General features: G+C 38.5%; 1 pseudogene; it reads right to left on the bottom strand.

Annotated features, from left to right (window-relative positions):
- Window positions 1-279: 279 nt before the first annotated feature.
- Window positions 280-1,372, bottom strand: LOC122915686 (annotated as a pseudogene).
- Between the last annotated feature and the right edge of the window lie 3,788 nt (window positions 1,373-5,160).

Below are 5,160 nucleotides of genomic sequence, written 5' to 3'. Positions count from 1 at the left end.
ATGGATTAAATGTTTTTTTTAAAAAGACACATTTATTCAGCGTCATGATCAGACTATTACATTTAGCAATCAATAGCATGGGTGCAAAAAAAACATCTACATTAAAACCCTTTGTTGGAATGCTTTACACTTTCCACAGAACAGAAACGAAAATAACCTGTTATACAATTAGTCACAAATACAGTCCTCGAGTTGTTTTGCCCATACACATGAGTATTGTCTAAAATATGTCTTCTTTGTAGCAGCTAGGCCCTGTCATCACTGTGCTTGGCTGAGTTAACAAATCTGTTGTAACCTGTAGCTTCCCTGTCACTTCTCTGGCTCTCCTCTCCTGCTAAGCTTTGTTTCCTGGCAGTAATTAAAACCTTCTGCCACTGCCATAGCTGCTGCTGCTGCTGGAACCACCATAACCACCTTGGTTTCGTGGTTTGGCGAAGTATTGGCCTCCACCACCATAAGGGCCAGAGCTTCTGCCTCCAAAACTGCCTCCTTTCATGGGTCCAAAATTTGAGGATTGATGTTATAATTGCCAAAATCATTATAGCTTCCACCACCTCCAAAGTTGCTTCCATCATTACCAAATCCAATATAGCCATCCCCACTGCCACCATATCCACCACCACCTCGACTGCCACCAAAGCCACCTCGACCACTGAAGTTTCCTCTGTGACCAAAGTTGTCATTCCCACCAAAACCACCTCCACGACCACCACCAAAGTTTCCAGAACCACTTCGACCTCTTTGGCTGGATGAAGCACTAACCATCTCTTGCTTAGAGAGCGCTTTCCTTACTTCACAGTTGGGGCCATTCACAGTATGGTATTTTTGAATGACAATCTTGTCTACAGAATCATGGTCATCAAATGTTACAAAAGCAAAACCCCTCTTTTTGCCACTGCCTTGGTCAGTCATGATCTCAATCACTTCGATTTTCCCATACTGTTCGAAATAATCTCTTAGATGATGTTCAGTGTCTTCTTTAATGCCACCAACAAAAATCTTTTTCACAGTTAAGTGGGCACCAGGTCTTTGAGAATCTTCTCTTGAGACAGCCCTCTTTGGTTCCACAACTCTTCCATCCACCTTGTGTGGCCTTGCATTCATGGCTGCATCCACCTCCTCCACAGTGGCATATGCGACAAACCCAAAGCCTCTGGAGCGCTTGGTGTTCGGATCTCTCATTACCACACAGTCTGTAAGTGTTCCCCATTGCTCAAAATGGCTCCTCAGACTCTCATCGGTTGTTTCAAAGCTCAGACCTCCGATGAAGAGCTTCCACAGCTGTTCAGGCTCTTTGGGAGACTCTGACTTAGACATGATGGCGGTGGGAGGGGAGACTTTAACGATGCTTACTCGGCGGCGTCCACGGGCAGAAAAGGGATTAAATGTTTAAATATGAGAAAAAAAAATCTTTAAAAAGAGGAGATCACAGTTTGTAACCTCTTTGATATTGTCCATAACAATTTACTTCTAGCTGTATCTTCTGATGAAAGGGACACCAAATAAAAAAGTAAACTATTGGTACTTCATAAAAATTAAAAGCTTCTGCACAACAAAGGCAACAGTCAACACACCTAAAAGGCAACCTAAAAAATGAGAAAAGATATTTGCAAGTGACATATTTGATAAAATGTTAGTATCTGAAATATATAAAGAATTTACCAAGTTCAACATCCAAACAACAAATAACTCAATTAAAAATGACATATTTGGGGGCGCCTGGGTGGCTCAGTGGGTTAAGCCGCTGCCTTCGGCTCAGGTCATGATCTCAGGGTCCTAGGATCGAGTCCCACATCGGGCTCTCTGCTCAGCAGGGAGCCTGCTTCCCTCTCTCTCTCTCTTTCTCTGTCTGCCTCTCCGTCTACTTGTGATTTCTCTCTGTCAAATAAATAAATAAAATCTTTAAAAAAATGACATATTTGGTAAAAGTTTAGTATCCAAAATATATAAAGAATTTTTAAAGCTCAATATCCAAAAATCAAATCCAATTAAAAATTGGTAGTGGTTCCTAGGTGACTTAGTTGGTTGAGTGTCTGACTCTTGGTTTTGATTAAGGTCATGATCTCAAAGTTGTGGGATCAAACCTCATACTCAGAACAGAGGTCTGCTTGATATTTTCTCTCCCTCTGCTGCTCCCTCCAGTAACTTGGTCTAAATACATACATACATAGGTACATACATACATACACACATTTTAAATAAAACAATGTCAGAAAAAAGACATTTATCTAAAGAAGACATTGAAATGGCCAGAAGACATATGAGAAGATGCTCAATATCACTGATCAGGGAAATACAAAGCAAAACTACAATGCATGGGACACCTGGGCACCTGGGTGGCAGAATTGGTTAAGTGTCTGACTCTTGGTTTCAGCTCAGGTCATGGTCTTGGGGTTGTGAGATCAAGCCTTGGGTTGGGCTCTATACTCAGCCTGGCATCTGCTTGGGACTCTCTCTCCCTCTCTCATTACTCCACCCCACCACTTGCACTCTCTCTCCCTCTCTCTCTCTCTCTCAAATAAATAAGCAAATAAATAAATCTTAAAAAGAAAAAAAAAAACTGCAATGAGATATCACCTCACACCTGTCAGAATGGTTAAAAGTAACAACCAGTGTTGGAATGGGTGTTGACAAAGGGAAACCTTCTTACATTTTTGGTGAGAATGCGAACTGGTGTGGCCAGTCTGGAAAACACTATGGAGGGTCCTCAGAAAGTTAAAAAATAGAAGTAAAATATGATTGTTATTGCATTATTAGCTAATTGCACTACTAGCTAATTATCAAAAGAATACAAAAATACATCATTCACCCCATGTTTATAGCAATATTATCTACAACAGACAAGGTGTTGTCAGTTGATGAATGGATAAAGTTGTGATGTGTGTGTGTGTACACACAGTGGAATATGGCTCAGAAAAAAAGAATGGAATCTTGTCACTTACAACATCATGGATGAAGATAGAGTTACTTATGTTACATGAAATAAATCAGAGAAAAACAAATACCTAAGGATTTCACTCATGTGGATTTAGGAAACAAAACAAAATTAAACAAAAACCAGATGAAAACCAGGAAATAGACTTTTAACTCTAGAGAACAAACTGATCACCACCAGTGGGGAGATGAGGGAAACATTGGATTAAACAGGTAATGGGAATTAAGAAAGGCACTTATTATGATGAGGACAGGGTGTTGTGTCTAAGTATTTAATTACTAAATTCTAAACCTGAAACCAACATTACACTGTGTGTTAACTGGAATTTAAATAAACACTTGAAAAATGAATTAAGGAAAAAAAACATAAAAAGGGATTTTCTTGAGAAGCGAGCAATTTGCGCAATGTTCAGGTAAATGGGAAGGTTTGTGTAAAGCTTTCAAGTGGTGTTCTGGTCATGGTACAGAAACAGCTTTGGTCCTTTTCCCTCCTGCCGTTCCTGTTACAACAAACCAGATACGCCTCCTATCAAATGGAAAGGAGGATAATAAGGGAGACTATATGGGAGAAAATGGACATAGAAAGCTTGGTAAAACCACCATATTTCCTGCATTTCTGAAACTATCACAGGAACATTATCAACACAATCACATTTGCCTAGAGAAAAATGAGATCAAACTTATAAAGAGACTGCACATTCAGAGAAGAATAGATATTCAGTTTACCATGGATGTAATGAATGGCTAGAGCCATCAAGATGTTGTCGAATTTGTGGTTACTGGTTCCAGTTTTCCAAGATTAGGAAAAAGTAATTCCACACTTAGACTGAAGTTAATCCAGGGTGACTGTTGGCTGATGTCTCTTCCCTCTCCTTACACCTTCCCCAGTGTGCCCATTTGCCAGCCAAACATGATAAATGCAGGGACCCATATATGAAAAAACGAAGGTGTCAAATCCTGATGGGCTTCAACATACATTTAAAAAACTGAGAACACTTGTTACCTAATGTACCTAGATGTGACTTGAGTATGGACTTTTTTTAATCAGGAATTTGAAGTTCAAAATATTTGCTAAGACTGTCTATGGAAAGGTAAATATATATTTACAAATTTCTGCATTCCTTCCTTGTGAATATTTGTGTCTCCTATATGATGAATTATTACTACTATCAAAATATTTTTTAAAGATTTTAGTTATTGGACGGAGAACACAAGTAGGCAGAAAGGCAGGCAGAGAGAAAGAGAGGATGGGAAGCAGGCTTCCTGCTGACCAGAGAGCCTGATGCAGGGCTCAGTCCTAGGACCCTGGGATCATGACCTGTGCTGAAGGCAGAGGCTTTAACCCACTGAACCACCCAGGCGTCCCTCAAAATATTTTTGTTAACAAAATTAAACATCTACTACCAGGCTCCCCATTAAAATCAGGAAAAAAGATGATGATTACTATCATTCAAATATGTTCTGGACAATAGACTGTTCTGGACAATAGCCTGGGTATTAAATAATAGATATGAATATTTAAAAGCACAAAAAAAAGAGAAATGAAATTTTTAAATGAGTATATATTCAATATACTACATCTGATGTTTTCAAAATAATTGCATTCAATATATCTAATAAACATATATTCATTAAAATTATGAACAATTTTATTCAAATAATTTAGTAAAATAAGCAACAAGGACAATTAGCCTGCTGAATAGTTAGAAATGGCTTATTAACATGTGAAAACATAATTCAGCCTCTCTCCAGATCAAAATCTTGAACCAGCCCTTTTTTGTTTGTTTGTTTGTTTGCTTGTTTGTTTGTTTTTTCCAGTTAGTGGATTTTAACATACATCCTGGATATTTGTCAGGTTGAGGATGCAAGTAATTATGATTATTCCTGAGAAGATGGTGACACTCTTAATAGGGAAAAACTTCCTCTGGATTTTTTTTTCCTATTGCCTGGGCAGTTATTCAGCTGTCCATGAACTTCCCAATTTTGACCCACTTAGTTTACCTCCTTTATGAGGTTTCCTTTATCTGACTTGTTTTCTGATCCCCAGGGGATGTGTCTAAAAAGGCAGGGTTTTGTTATTTTATATGTATTATCTATAAATATAAAAATTCCTGGAGGCTATGAAGGAGGACTGGAGTTATATTTCAGAAAATCAAAATTATAGTGGTGCCTGAGTGGCATAGTCAGTTAAACGTTCAACTCCTGAGTTTGGCTCATGTTGTGATC

This window comes from Neovison vison, chromosome 8 (assembly GCF_020171115.1).
Source record: "Neovison vison isolate M4711 chromosome 8, ASM_NN_V1, whole genome shotgun sequence".
Classification (NCBI taxonomy): Eukaryota; Metazoa; Chordata; class Mammalia; order Carnivora; family Mustelidae; genus Neogale; species Neogale vison.
Note: the sequence above shows the minus strand (reverse complement) of the source record. Positions and strands in the feature narration are given on the sequence as shown.